The sequence below is a fragment of the Engystomops pustulosus genome, chromosome 7 (assembly GCF_040894005.1).
Source record: "Engystomops pustulosus chromosome 7, aEngPut4.maternal, whole genome shotgun sequence".
NCBI lineage: Eukaryota > Metazoa > Chordata > Amphibia > Anura > Leptodactylidae > Engystomops > Engystomops pustulosus.
In genome coordinates, this window is record NC_092417.1 from 113450617 (window position 1) to 113466785 (window position 16169).

Genomic DNA, 16169 nt, shown 5'->3' on the forward strand with positions numbered 1-16169 from the left:
TTGCGATGGATATGTGCGTCACTAAGCGCTAAACACAGCGGTCGCAAGTCTCACTCCAAATTCCTCACAATTGGCTAGTATATGCACTGCAGCAAGGACAGCCACCAGCAGATCAACCAGAAATAAAATATGTATAACGCTATTGTAGGTGTAAGTAAGCCGTTTGGATTCTCCTTTGGCTATTTTCTAGCCAAGTATGAAAGCACACTGATGAGATGACGCTGAGTTATGAAAAAATAAACGTAAAATAAAAAGGAAATGGCAGACTGTGCCTAATTGAAATCCAACCCCTAATAAATTTTCCCACTTCGGTCTTTGCGATGGATATGTGCGTCACTAAGCGCTAAACACAGCGGTCGCAAGTCTCACTCCAAATTCCTCACAATTGGCTAGTATATGCACTGCAGCAAGGACAGCCACCAGCAGATCAACCAGAAATAAAATATATATAACGCTATTGTAGGCGTAAGTAAGCCGTTTGGATTCTCCTTTGGCTATTTTCTAGCCAAGTATGAAAGCACACTGATGAGATGACGCTGAGTTATGAAAAAATAAACGTAAAATAAAAAGGAAATGACAGACTGTGCCTAATTGAAATCCAACCCCTAATAAATTTTCCCACTTCGGTCTTTGCGATTTATATGTGCGTCACTAAGCGCTAAACACAGCGGTCGCAAGTCTCACTCCAAATTCCTCACAATTGGCTAGTATATGCACTGCAGCAAGGACAGCCACCAGCAGATCAACCAGAAATAAAATATATATAACGCTATTGTAGGCGTAAGTAAGCCGTTTGGATTCTCCTTTGGCTATTTTCTAGCCAAGTATGAAAGCACACTGATGAGATGACGCTGAGTTATGAAAAAATAAACGTAAAATAAAAAGGAAATGACAGACTGTGCCTAATTGAAATCCAACCCCTAATAAATTTTCCCACTTTGGTGTTTGAGGTGGATATGTGTGTCACTAAGAGCTAAACACAACGGTAGCAAGTCCCCCTGCAAATTCCTCACAATATGGTACTAGCTGCACTACTAGTGCCAGCAAGCCCAGCCACAAGCAAACAAAAAAAAAAAAAGTATAACGTTATTGTAGCCCTAAGAAGGGCTGTTGGGTTCTTGTTGAATCACTCCTGCCTAACAGTAATCTACTAGCACCCTAACGCTGTCCCTGACCAGCAGCAGCTCTCTCCCTAGCGGCATCCAGACACAGAATGATCCGAGCAGCGCGGGCAGCGGCTAGTCTGTCCCAGGGTCACCTGATCTGGCCAGCCAACCACTGCTATCGACGTGTAAGGGTACCACGTCATGCTGGGTGGAGTGCAGAGTCTCCTGGCTTGTGATTGGCTCTGTTTCTGGCCGCCAAAAAGCAAAACGGCGGGAGCTGCCATTTTCTCGAGCGGGCGAAGTATTCGTCCGAGCAACGAGCAGTTTCGAGTACGCTAATGCTCGAACGAGCATCAAGCTCGGACGAGTATGTTCGCTCATCTCTAGTTGCCACCTACGATGGTTATGCCAAAAAGGTAAAGGAGATCTTAGAAAAATATTGGCCACTAGTTACCTCAGACAAAGATCTTCAGGAGAAAGTGACACCATATAACCTTCCACAGTGGAAGAAATTTAAGAGATATGATAGTTCACAGTTACTATACAGAAAAACTAACACAGATCTCGACTTGGTTACTAAAAGTGATAGGATCATACCCCTTCTCCTTCCTTCTGTAAATACATGTTAAAGGGCACCTACCACCACAAATCTACCTATAAAGGTAGATTGGGTGGTAGGTGGATCAATGGGACGTGAGGATAGCCCTTTTAAGGGCTAATCCTCACGTCCCCACACTTTTTTGATAACTTTTATTACACATATATTCAAATTTACTTATGCGGCTACTGGGGCGTGGAGTAGCCGCATCTGATGTTACACGAGGCGGCTACTCCACGCCCCGGTAGCCTCTTTTCCCCTCCTACTCACCCATCTCCGGCGCACAGCTCCGCGTAGCTGCGCGCCCTCGTCCGGCGATCCTGCCGTCTGCGCATGCGCAGAAGAGCAGGCCCGCGCCTGCGTGGTCACTGCTCCGAAACAGGCACGGGCCTGCTCTTCTGCGCATGCGCAGACGGCAGGATCACTGGACGAGGGCACGCAGCTACGCGGAGCTGCGCGCCGAAGATGGGTGAGTAGGAGGGGAAAAGAGGCTACCGGGGCGTGGAGTAGCCGCCTCGTGTAACCTCAGATGCGGCTACTCCACGCCTCAGTAGCCGCAAAAGGAAATTTGAATATATGCGTAATAAAAGTTATCAAAAAAGTGTGGGGACGTGAGGATTAGCCCTTAAAAGGGCTATCCTCACGTCCCATTGATCCACCTACCACCCAATCTACCTTTATAGGTAGATTTGTGGTGGTAGGTTCCCTTTAAAGAAAAAGATTTTCTCTGACTCTCAGACAACATATAAAATTAAGAGATACATTACCTATAGGACAACAGGAGTAGTCTATATGGCACAGTATAATTGTAAGAAACTATACATGGGTAAGACATTACACGAGTTCAGATGGATATCATCCCGTCGAAGTACAGTATGGACACATAAAGACACCTTTCAGGCGAAACATATGAAATTGGTACACAATAATGATAAGGAAAAACTATGCTTTTGGGGTATTGATCAAGTCAAAATAGGTGCTAGGTGACAATTGTTACAGTTGGAGGCATGATGGATATATATCGCCTCAGTACCCTGAGCCCAAAGGGGCTTAATGAGGGATTTACTTTTTCAGCATTTTTATGATTTTATGAATTTTGATTAGCATCCATTCTCTGCTGATGGTTTTAAAATGTCAATTTCCATGGTATAAGTACACTTGGTTTTAACTCTACCACTAAAACTTCACTTTTATTAATAAAAGGGGTGGTTAAGCCGAACGGCATTTTCTGTGAATCCGAAGATATTTACTCTATCGCAATAGGTCTTTTTCTTTGTGTAATGTCTGATAAACTTTCACATTCCCCACTTAAAGGAGTTTTATGGCTTAAACACAAAGCAGCTGTAATACAGATAAACCTATACTGACATATAAGGATAAAAGAAAATGGCTACATCACACCCTTCCTTGCTGTTTAATTTACATCTCTTTATAGATGGCATTGGTCTTCACTGTGCAATGGAATGGAGCTTGTTTGTATTGCTGGAGTATCCAATGGTAGAGAAAACAAGGAAGTTTCAGTCCAATAAAAAATTGTATGTTTCATACAATACATGTTTTTCTGATGTGTTTTGGGAAAATATAACAAATTTTAATGGACTAAAATAAAAATGCAGATAAACCTAATGTGCCCTACCATTCCAGCACTGTTTTCTGATGATGTGCTATTCAGGGAAGGTTACTTCTACTGCCAATCACTGATCTCAGTGGTGAAATCTTCACACATAGCTAGCAATAAAAACAAAAAAAAAAAAACAGACAAGCAGACTGGAGGACAGCGCCTTATGTGATATTGTTTGAGTTTAGGTATAGTATTTCAAAAGAATTGGTATGTTTGCCTCTCAACTGTTGGTTGAGAAAATAGGCCTCTAATGTCATGTAGCCCCAACAAGCAAGTTCAACAGCATCCGTATAACTGCACCACTTCTTGGCAGTAATACAGTCGGGAAAAAAATAAATAAGCCCAGAATTGTGCTGCCACAGAGACTTTTGCAGTGTTTTTATTAAAGACTTTATTTTCAGTTTTCAAAAGTATAACCACTTACAAAGGACAACATCCTCTTTAGGGTGCACTGAATCAAAAAAAAAAAACTCTTAAAAAGAAAAAAAAATGAAGAATGATCCCAGCTGAGGCACCTCTTTCCTTGGGTGGAGACATACCCAACCACACACACGCACATACGGTATTTGGCAGCTATTTCTCCCCAGCGTGAGAAGCAGTTTGGCAGCCACAAATATCCCAATCAAAGAAAACCTATCCAGAGTACATCTGGCAGCATAGGTGACTTTATAAACTGGAAGATCCGCATTAATCAGCACAATCCATTTAGAAAATGTGGGGAGGTACAGAGGTTTCCAGTTTAACAAGACCATCTTCTTACCATTGAACATTAGTAAACGAAAAAGAGCCATTCAAACATAACCTGAAGAATGTCCCTAACCAGACCCAGAAGACCCAGACACCTGAAGGTAACAGACACTAGGGAGACCCGAGCGCTAATGTAGGAATGAAAGTCCATTCAATAACCCTGAAAGGATGGGCATTCCCAAACCATGTGGAAAAAGCTCCCGACATCTAGTACACAAGTCTGAAGAAAGTCTGTACATCTGGAGCTATACAGAGGGACCAGATATACTTTTATGGGTTATTTTTTTAAAGTGATCAAGTGGGTCAACTAAAAATACCTATCATTGGGTAATAGGTCAAACTCCTGACTAAGGTACGCAAAAGTCCTAAGAATCCTATTCTGATATGAGTAAATAATTTAGTAAGGTATTTAACCACCTTATGTTCCCAGTATTCAAAGTCAGGTAAATAGCAAGCTCAGGAAGGAAAGGGCTACACCACAGGGGCGTAATGGGAGAGCACACCATAGAGTTGTCCCCATGATAGTCTATCACTCTATTCCTTATAATCACTGTCCATGCAAGAAGTACAGTACGATCTTCCCATCCCTATTTACCACACTGTATAAATCAATTGCACTGCCTGGCGGTATTTCTGCATATGGAGCAAAGCAAGGCCAGGCCTCGGAGTGTACCTTGTGGACCACACTTTGAGTTTTGCGGTCATATAATACAGAACTGGGGTAATGTTAAGGGTCTCAAACTTGGATATATCCCTATGAATTACTATAACTAGATAAACTGTTTCACAACCATCAAATTCGAGGACTAAGAAATGAGAGTAGGGCCACAGGGAAGGGGCGGCAAGAGGGATCTTCAGCCAGCAGGAGACCAGAGCAGAGCACTCCGACCACCAGGGGAAGCCTAGAGGAGATGACAAGCCTGCGTGCCATGTGAGATGGTGGGTGCCCCCCCCCCCCCCACACACACACACACACACACCAGCAGTCTCACTTACCTTTCCATGATCCAGCGGTGGCTCCTTCAGTCCGGTGCGTCCCCGCTTCCTAGTGGATATGTGCGCCAAATTTGCCGCTAATTTAATAAACAGCCAGCCTCTTCCCCGCCGGATCTTTGTGTTCTCATGCCATTGAAAAAGTGGTGTCCCTTGCCTTGTGTGATTAGACTGATTTCCGTTATGACCCTGGTTCTGTTCCTGATTACAGGGCTGCCAGCCCTGACCTACTGCTTTGCCTTTGACCTCTATTCTGTGCTTCCTGTCTTGACCTCCTGCTTGTCCCTAACCGCAATTCTGCCTCATGATTCTATACCTTGCCTTTTCCGCCACTGCGAGCAAAGTCGCGCCTTCGGAGCGACCTAGTGGTATCTCGTGACAGCAAGTCCAACCCGCTTTGCGGAAGGCACCAGACTTCCATTTGGCTTACGTCATCACACGCGGTGGTACAGTTGGTCCACTAGCCCTGAATCGTGAAACTTGCAGCGTGTTTAATAGTATCAGTATTTATTCATGAAGCCCTGAATTAAAAAATCTTTAAATTATGCTTTTCAGGTGACACCCCGTACGCAGATTGGTCTGTGTAAAAAAAAACTTTTTGCCTGAAACGCATAACATACAGAATTTTAATGAACTTCATGAATTTATACTGTTACTATTAAAACTACTGCAATAGCCTGTGTGGCAGTTCTCTATTACAGCCTTTTGTAGGGAAACTTATAGGACCTATCAGTTCCCTTTTTGGATGAGTCCTGATACTGCCTTTGTCATTGGGCGTAATGGGTTAGCCCTGCTATGTAAGGATTATTAGGGTTAGACCTAATTTACACCAAAACTATGATTTTTTTCTAGCACTCCAAGCGAGTAATATACTGATCTCGAAACGCATAGGTCTGTCTCATTTCTCTTTGTTGATGTAATCAACAACTTTTATTATGACTCACTAAAGCTGCCTTTATATTATCTGGCTTGCGGGAGAAAATCTTAATTTTGTTGTAGTCATTAACATTATTGGGCAAGTTGTGGGACCATCAGCTGAGACATTTAATTTCTATCATATGATATAGGAGATAAATGTCTATGATTAAAATGAGCTATAATTTGAGTGGGAACTGTGCAATGCTGCTTCTCCTGTGGTGATGCTAATTCTTGTTACCACCCATTTCGGTCTGAGGACATCTGGGGTGATAATATTATGCAACGATTATGTAACATAGTAAAATAATAATTGCATGACAGCTATAAATGACTATAATTGCTAGGTTATAGCATACATTTGTAAAAATCCTGACTTCACATGTTTTCTGTGACCTAGCATCACCTTTGATTTTAGAACTGAATAAAATACCAAGCTTTTATTACAGCAAATACATTATTATCTAAAGTATGCAATCATTTACAACAATTGGACCCTTGATTCTTTTCATAATTAGTGATATTGTCCGCCCCCCACTTCATGTACCCCCAGGGTCTATGTGGAGCTCGACAGGTAGTTAAACGCCCTCCTACTGTTCAACAAACAAGACTCGGTGAAAGTCTGTAGATTTATTAAACCAATGTAGGATTAGGGTGAAATTGAAGAAAAACAAGAATGTACAAGCCATTAGAATACTGCAATAAAATAAAAGGAGCATGTTACATACATAAGATTAGCATATAACAGGCAACAAGCTAATAAAGATAGAATCTGGGACCAAACATGGCTGACCATGAGTTTAAGCCTATCTGTGCAATTACAGATCCATACTTTATACAACAAAGTTTATACGGAGTGGTCCTGTAGCTGCTAGTAGTAGATTCATATAAACAGTCTTCTTACCGGCTATACTTCAACAAGGGTTAAGATGGATGAAATAAAGGTCTTCTCTCTGTGTAGACATAAGGGAAACTGCCCTTTAGTGATGGGTCGTTCACTTAACCACGCCCCCTTTTACCCGATAAAATCTCATATGAGAGGAATGTGGAAGAATGTGACTTCTATGTGCACGGCTTGGTCAGACATGCAGGTGAACAAGACTGCCCAGCGTTTGCTGTAAGGTAAGGTGGATACACCAAAACTATGATTTTCTCTAGCACTCCAAGCGGGCAAGATAAAAAATTCAGTTTTATCAAAAAAGATTAAGAGTGGTGGTGTACATCCACAAACAGAAAAAAGACTGATTTACGGGAAAATAGACACTGGCGCTCAAAGACTTAAAGGGCCACCGCACCGCTGAATGGTGCTGGCCATTCCAACGAATTGAATAAATAGCCGGCCTCTCCCAGCATTCCCTGCCGGATCTTTGTGCTGTATGCCTCAGAAAAAGCTTGTTTTGTTGTCTAGTGCCTGTCTGCTGATTTCCCATTGTGACCCCGGTTCCGTTCCTGACTTTGACTCCGTGCTGCTTGTCCTGATCTTCTGCTTTGTCCCTAAAGTTGATCCCATGCTGCTTGTCTCAACCTCCTGCCTGTCCCCGACCACGAATCTGCTTCACAACTTTTTACCACGCCTTGGCCATCACTGCCAGCAGAGTTACGCCTGTGCGGCAACTTGGTGGTACCTTGCTGCAGCAAGTCCATCCCGCTTTGCGGCAGGCTTTGGTGAAAACCAGATGCCACTTAGACTCCGCTCCCAGGTTGGCTTACGCCATCACTCGTGTAGTACAGAGGATCCACTACCTCTGATCCTGACAGCTGAATTTTTATCTATATTGTCTGGCTTACTGGAGAAAAGCTTAATTTTGTTGTAGTCATTAACATTATTGGGCAAGTTGTGGGACCATCAGCTGAGACATTTAATTTCTATCATATGATATAGGAGATAAATGTCTATGATTAAAATAAAAAAAGAGCTATAATTTGAGTGGGAACTGTGCAATGCTACTTCTCTTGTGGTGATGCTAATTCTTGTTACCACCCATTTCATTCATCTGGGGTGATAATGGTGTGAAATGATTATGTAACACAGTAAAATAATAATTGCATGACAGCTATAAATCACTATAATTGCCAGGTTATAGCATACATTTGTAAAATCCTGACTTCACATGTTTTCTGTGACCTAGCATCACCTATGTGTTCATAACTGAAGAAAATACCAAGCTTTTATGACTCTAAAATACATTATTATTAGAGATGAGCGAGCACTATAATGCTCGGGTGCTCGTTATTCGAGACAAACTTTTCCAGGTGCTCGAGTGCTCGTCTCGAATAACGAGCCCCATTGAAGTCAATGGGAGACCCGAGCATTTTTTTAATAAAACTGAACAGTAAAAGAACAGTGCAAAAAAAAAATTCCAGATGTTTGCAGATGTTTTACTTGTAAGAACACATTGAAATAACACTATTCTTCACTTTGCAGGTGTTCGCGCGTGTCTCCCGCTAAGTTAGGAGATGTGCACGAACATCTGGAATGTGAAGAATAGTGTTCTTTCAATGTGTTCTGCACTTAAATGGTCCTGTATTCACTGTTTTAATGTTTTAATTCTATTCTTCATATTGCAGGTGTGCGCGCGTGTCTCCCGATAGGTTCGGAGATACGCGCGCACAGCTGCAAAGTGAAGAATAGAATTAAAACATTAAAAACAGTGAATACAGGACCATTTAAGTGCAGAACACATTGAAAGAACAATATTCTTCACATTCCAGATGTTCCGAACATCTCCGAACCTAGCGGGAGACACGCGCGAACACCTGGAAAGTGAAGAATAGTGTTATTTCAATGTGTTCTTACAAGTAAAACATCTGCAAACATGTGTAATATTTTTTTTTTACAATAAAAATACTTTTATTCAATTTATTTTATTAATTTACTGCTCGATCTCGAGCCGGCAAGATACTCGTCCGAGTAACGAGCCGGTCCGAGTATGCTAATACTCGACCGAGCAGTATACTCGGACGAGTATACTCGCTCATCTCTAATTATTATCTAAAGTATGCAATCATTTACAACAATTGGGCCCTTGATTCTTTTCATAATTAGTGATATTGTCCTCCCCCCACTTCATGTACCCCCAGGGTCTATGTGGAGCTCAACAGGTAGTTAAATGCCTTCCTACAGTTCAACAAACAAGACTGGGTGAAAGTCTGTAGATTTATTAACCAATTAAGGATGCAGGGTTTTTTCGCTCATTTCTTGCTCTCCACCTTCATTTTTCTGTGTACAGAGCTGTGTGACGGCTTATTTTGTGCGTAACAAATTTCACTTCTCCGTCACATTATTTATTATTCCATGGTGTATACTGGGAAGCTGCCAAAAATTCCAAACGTGGAAAATTTGGAAAAAAACACATTCACGTCACATTCTTGTGGGCTCAGTTTTTACAGCTTTCAGAGTGTTCTCCAAATAACACCTCTTCTTTATTCTTTGGTTTGGTACGATCACGGTGATACCAAATAGGCTTTATTGTGTTTTAACTAGAGATGAGCGAGCACTAAAATGCTCAAGTGCTCGTTATTGGAGTCAAACTTTTTCTGATGCTCGTTTCGAATAACGAGCCCCATTGAAGTCAATGGGAGACTCAAGCACTTTTCAAGGGGACCAAGGCTCTGCACAGGGAAGCTTGGCCAAACACCTGGAAACCTCAGAAAATTATGGAAACACCACGGAAATGGACAGGAAACAGCAGGGGCAGCATGCATGGATGCCTCTGAGGTTGCTTAATCGCACCATTATGCCAAAATTATGGGCAACAGCATGGCGATGACCGAGTGAGGCGAGATAGCATCTAAAACACCCAATAATTGACCCTGACACTATAGGGGACGGCATGGGAGGCAGCGGCAGTTTTTTTTTTTTTTTTTATTTCTTTATGAATGAAACACGCAGAAGAAATCAGAAAGCAAACTGAAATGCGGATTGCTGAATGTCCCGGTACTAATGTGAACAAAAAAACGTATTTGATTATGCCACACGTCTGAGATTTCTGGAGACTAGCTTGCTAAACAGTAGCAGGCAGACTAAGCTAGATGAAATTGCACTTGCACCACTGACAGCACATTTTGTGCTGTCACTTTGACTTTCACTTTTGAAAAAAAAAAAAGACTGTGCCTAATTCAATCAAACCCCCAATAAATTGTCCCACTTAGCTGTTTGAAATGGATATGTGTGTCACTAAGAGCTAAATATAACGTTCGCAAGTCTCCCTGCTAATTCGTCACATTATGGTAGTTACTGCACTACTAGTGCCAGCAAGCCCAGCCACAAGCAAATTTAAAAAAAAATAAATAAATAACGCTATTGTAGCCCTAACAAGGGCTGTTTGGTTCTTGTAGACTCACTCCTGCCTAACACTAATCTAATAGAACACCCTAACGCTAGCCCTGACCAGCAGCAGCTCTCTCCCTAGCGGCATCCAGGCAGAGAATGATCCGAGCACCGCGGCAGTGGCTAGTCTATTCCAGGGTCACCTGATCAGGCCACTGCTATCGACATGTAAGTGTACCACGTGATTCTGGGTGTACTGCAGAGTCTCCTGGCTTGTGATTGGCTCTGTTTCTGGCCGCCAAAAATCAAAAAGGCAGGAGATGCCATTTTCTCGAGCTGGAGAAATATTCGTCCGAGCAACGAGCAGTTTCGAGTACGCTAATGCTAGAACGAGTATGTTCGCTCATCTCTAGTTTTAACGATTGTATACGAAAATGAAAAAAACATTTTCGGCATATTCTGACGCTAATAACTTTTTCATACTTCGGTGTATGGAGCTGTGTTAAAGGAAACCTACCTACCATAGACGCCTCTGGGACTTCCTATGGAGGCGCGCGCGCACGCGCACGGCTGCGCGCAGCGCCGAAGCTACCTCGGGGCTGTAAATCAAAATGTGTTTAAACCGCGATATAGCGGTTTAAAACACTAGCAAAGGTAAGCTCCGGCACCAGCCCACCCTGAGCTGGTGCCCAGTGTTTACATATAATACCTACCATCAGCAGTGGTACGTTTCCTTTAAGTGTCATTTTTTGCTAAATGAACAGACGTTTTCAGTGCTACCATTTTGAGGACTGTGTGACATTTTGATCTCCTTTTATTGCATTTTTTTATGTGATGTAGTTTTGCTCACATATATTATTAGGGAGGAGTAAATAACTTCCTTTGGGTAAGCGTGGTCACTTATATTTTTGCCACTTTGGATTTCCATGGGTGTTTATATCAGTACTTTCCATGGTTTGTATGCGGTTGGTTATGGTACATACTCATTTGTTTTTGTTTTTTAAATCAATTGACATAGTTTATACATTCTTTATTCTATAGAATTTTGACCCATTTTGCTTACCGCTCTCGTGGTTTCTGCTTAATGACCCCCCGTCTGTTCTTCGTGGGGGATTCCATTTGGACCAGGAGATCACTTCTTCTTACTCTATTACAACTTATGTCTTTCTTGTCATTTAGTGTTTTGGCCTGCCTCCCTTGCCTCTGAATCCGTGCTCTGTTTTGTAATGTGTAGGTATTTGTCTTTTATACACTATACAGACATTACTTACGTGTATATATTATGTATGTATATTACCTAAATTGATTGTTATTTGGCCCATCAAATCTATTTATTTGTTCTCCTCTGTATTATCCATATATGAAATGATATCTTTTAAGTCATACATTCCCTGAGTCCACCCCCTTATTCTACAGTCACCTTTTATCTGCACATGCACTTTTTTACTTACTAGCATGAGTAATTATGAGTATATATGAGTATATATGTGGATGTGTGGTGCATTGGCCCATGATGGTGTGTATGTGTGGGGTAAGAATAATTTTTGTACAAAGTGCCTGATGATACAACTGGTGGATTTTAATATGGTTATACGTGAAAAATTAGATGATGTAAAGAAAATCAAATGAATTATAGGGATAAGATATTTGCTCTGCATAAGTTTACAAAAGAATTACAGTGGGTATATATGGCGATTGAGACATTGGAACTAATGTATAAGACTTTTTCATGTCACTCTAAAGCACATAGAATATTTTTACGGATCGACTTTGTATTGAGAAATAATCTTTCAGCAAGAGGAGTTTTGGATCATCTCCCAGTATATGCACAATTAATAGTGGATTGGAATGGAATGATGAGATGTAGGGTGCACCCTGATACAATATATTCAATTACAGATCACACGCTTAGTAAAAATAAAATTAGTGGTTTTTTTGAAAATAATAATGAGAAACAGTTGGGAGTAACTTGGGACACATTTAAATGTTTTCTTAGAGGTTTAATGATTCAACAATGCAAAAATAGTAAAGGGTAGGAGATTAACAAGGATTGATGACACTAGGAAGGAAGTGGTTATATTAGAGAGAGAATATTTAGCTAACCCTAATGAAACTATTAAGGTAAAATGGGAAGATGCTATCCTAGCTTATGAATTGGAAATACTGTAGATCAAACAATGAAAAATATTGATACAAGGATTCAGGAAAAGATGTTCATGGAGAGAAGTAGGCCGGGTAGGATTTTGGGATTGGTGGTAAAAATCAAAATGAGCATGTCAGGAACCAGGGGTTGTGGACCCACTGGACCACCACGGACAATCGCGTAAACCGACAACTGGGACTGGGTACCGGGTTTTCACCAGAACTCGCTGCAAAGCAGGTTGGACTTGTTGCGGGTTGTACCACCAGGTTGTTCCACAGGCGTGACTTTGTCCGCGGTGGTGGGCAAGGCATGAAACACAGCTTTCTCTTAGGCATAGAAGCACAAAGATCTGGAAGGGAACACAGGAAGGGGCTGGGAATTTATCAGAATTGGGAGCCAACCAGCGCCAATTATTGGCGCACTGGGCCTTTAAATCTCTGGAAGCCGGCCAATACGCCCCCTAGGAGGCGGAGTCATTGTGGGATTGCAGCGAGGTAAGTGAGCCAGTGGGGGACTGGCGCAGCGGAGAGGGGCTGGGGTGCACCTGCGACCCGGGAGGTGGGTTGCAGGAGCACCCGTGACAGAGCCCACATATATAGTGGCCATAAGGGGATATAAAAATGATATAGTTAGAAAAATGAGATTAATAAAATATTAATGGATTATTATATGAGAAACAAGCAACATATTCTCAGAAGGAACTTAACAATTATTTAGAGGGAATTAAAATATCTAAAATAAAATTAGTAGATAAAGAATTTAATGGAGGAGGAAGTAAAATGGGCCATCGATACTATGGTAATTGGAAAAACCCCAGGGTTATATGGCTTAGCAGCTGAAATATATATAAATATAAATACAATAAATACACATACATAAATATAGGGATACAATTACACTGTATTTACATTGGGTAATTCAAGCAGCATTTGCTAATGGTGAACTCCAGCAGTCTATGTTGGAAGCATTAAATATTTTAATAAAAAAACAAGTCAAGGATCGTTGGATTCTGGATCATTTCACCCCATATACTAAATAAACATAGACAATAAAATAGATGCAAAAATTCTTGAATAGTGTTTAAGGAAGATTATAACTTCAATTATAGGTGAAGATCAAAATGGCTTTGTGCATGAAAAATCAACATCTATGAACCTAAGGAAGATTTTTTTTGATATGCAGAGATGTATGTAGAGGGATAGTTACGAAAGAGCGGTGGTGACACTCGAGACTGTCAAAACTTTTGATAGGGTTGATTGGGGCTATCTATGGGCAGTTATGGAGAGAGTTACTTTTTGTCAGGGGTTCATTAGATGGGTTCGGACCGTATATACTAGACCAGGAGCAAGGATTGAAATTAATGGGGAGATTTCTGAGAGCTTTGTTATATACAATGGAACCTCTACAGTTTTCAATTGCAATTGAACTATTGGCCCAAATTATAAGACATAGTCAAAAAGTTATGGGTATACAAATGAGCAATAGAGAGGGTATTGAGTTGCAGTGGATGAGACACCAAAAAAGCCTGCAGACACTTGAGACACCTCTGCTGCTTCAGTTGACTCAGCCTGTATCACCACCTCTTAAGTGACAAAGACACCCATCTTCCACTCTCTGGTACCTCCAGTAGCATCACCCTCAAAATCACAAAGCATGTCAAATCTAGCCCCAAAATAAAAAACATAGCATAGGCTCTGCAGACACTGCTGAGAGATTTATTAAAGAGTCAGCACCAATAATAAATGATAAATCGGACAGCAGAGCTCCAAATAAAACAGTGGGAAATAGCCGCCTAATGATTAAAAACCCCAACTGAGCCTTTGCAACCTCTTATTATTGTGCAAGTCAGTATAAATGGACATCGGTGTAGTTTTAACTGTGTAATTAGAGACCATACCTAAAAAGGGGATTTGGGGGTGAAAGTATACAGCCAATAACTAACCCCTCCAAAATAGTACAACACACCTATAATGCATGCAAAGAGTAACAAAATAACAAAGTAACAGACACAGTGGTAGAAAATGTAAACATTTATTAAATCCACACAACACATCTATGGAGGAGTATCAAACAAAAAAAGTATTACAAAATGCCGGTTGTGAACAAGTTGCTATACTAATGAGCCCCCCAGAATTGGGGATAAATACAGTTTTGAATGAAATTTTACATATTTAACATCACAACCTCCTATATAACCAACCCATTTTCAAATGTACACCCCTCAAACTCTCAGAAACAGCTTTTAGAAAGATTGTTAACCCCTTGAGAGTAATTACATCAAAATGAAGGTGAAATTTAGAATGGTCAAACTGTGTCGGTTATACGTTCATTTAGCAGTAAAATGTACACATTTCCAAAAGATAAAAAGAGAAAACCCACCATACAATTTGTTATACGATTTCTCCCAAGTGCAGAGACCCCCCACATGTGGTCGTTACTTGTTTTATGGGCGCACAGCGAGGCGCAGAAGGGAAGTAGCGCCCGGCAGCTGCAAGAATTTTAGTTTCCTCATTGGCCCCTTTTGTAGGCTATAAAATTTTCGGTTTTTCGTTATTGGGGCCATGTGATGGCATTTTTTTTGCAGGATGAGATGCTTTTTCCAGTGTTACCATTTTGGGGTTGGCATCCCCTATTGTTGAGAATTTAGGAATATTTTTTTGAGGGCAGGAGTAGAAAAGCATCAATTCTGTACTGGATTTTTTACTCTTTATTTCTTTTTGTTTACCGTATAGCCTAATAATCATGTTATCTTTATTCTGTGGGTCGATATGATTACGGGGATACCAGACATGAATATTTTTTCTTACATTTTACTAAACTTGCCAAATAAAATCTAATGTGTGGAAAAATCTAGGCTGACACTGTGCCTTTAAGATGACGTCACAGACGCCATCTTTCAGGCAGTGCCCACTGGCAACTCTGGAGTCCAGATTTGCCATAGCAACGATCAGCGCCCCCTGAAAACGGTGCGGGTGGGATCATGGGGGAAAGATCCGCCAAAGGCATGTTAAATGCCGCCACCCAGCTGACCACGGCATTTAACGGGTTAAACACCCGTGATCGGAGCCCACTCCAACCGCAGGTGTTACACTGGGGTGTCGGCTATTAGTTATAGCCGGCATCCGTGTGTGCCGATGCCGGTTCTGCTCAGATCTTGAGCTGAACCTGCATCAGCGCTGCGTCCGATATATTGGATGTGTGTATCATTTACTTATATAAACTTTCCACAAGGGGGCACATTTCAAAGGGATGTGTACAATGTTGGGGCGGTTTTTCCTTGCCCGTGGTTGGTATTTATTCATATATGTTCCCCTGCTGGTTCATTGTCCTTCTTCATCCCTGGCTCACTACCAGGCTTAGGTGATGGTCAGCTTGTTCCTCCTTACATAGTACTTTGCAGGCTCTGTTCTACCTGCAGGACATTTTTGTACAGTATATCCAGCACTCTATAAGTAGAGCAGGGGCTCATTAGTATAGTAACTTGTTCACACCTGGGCTTTGTGTAATACTTTTTCTGTTTGTTACTCCTCCATAGATGTGTTGTATTTATCCATGTGTTACTTTTATTTTCATTGGATTTAATAAATGTTTACATTTTCTACCACTGTGTTTGCTACTTTGTTATTTCTTTACTCTTTGCATGCATTATAGGTGTGGTGTAATTAGAGAACCTAACTGAGAGTCTATGCGAGCATGGACCAATACAGATTTCAGTACAGACTTGCAGACGCGGTGGTTAGAACGCTGTCTAGATATGACTTCAAGCTGTTAGTATG

At 41.3% G+C, this 16169-nt stretch overlaps 1 long non-coding RNA gene across 1 annotated transcript in view; it reads right to left on the bottom strand.

Annotated features, from left to right (window-relative positions):
• LOC140070758 (uncharacterized) overlaps positions 1-16169 on the bottom strand; it is a 45339-nt gene that overhangs the window by 21105 nt on the left and 8065 nt on the right. Inside the window, exon 2 of the long non-coding RNA XR_011848980.1 lies at positions 6885-6933. This is a non-coding gene — a long non-coding RNA (uncharacterized lncRNA). The remainder of the gene's footprint in view (positions 1-6884; positions 6934-16169) is intronic.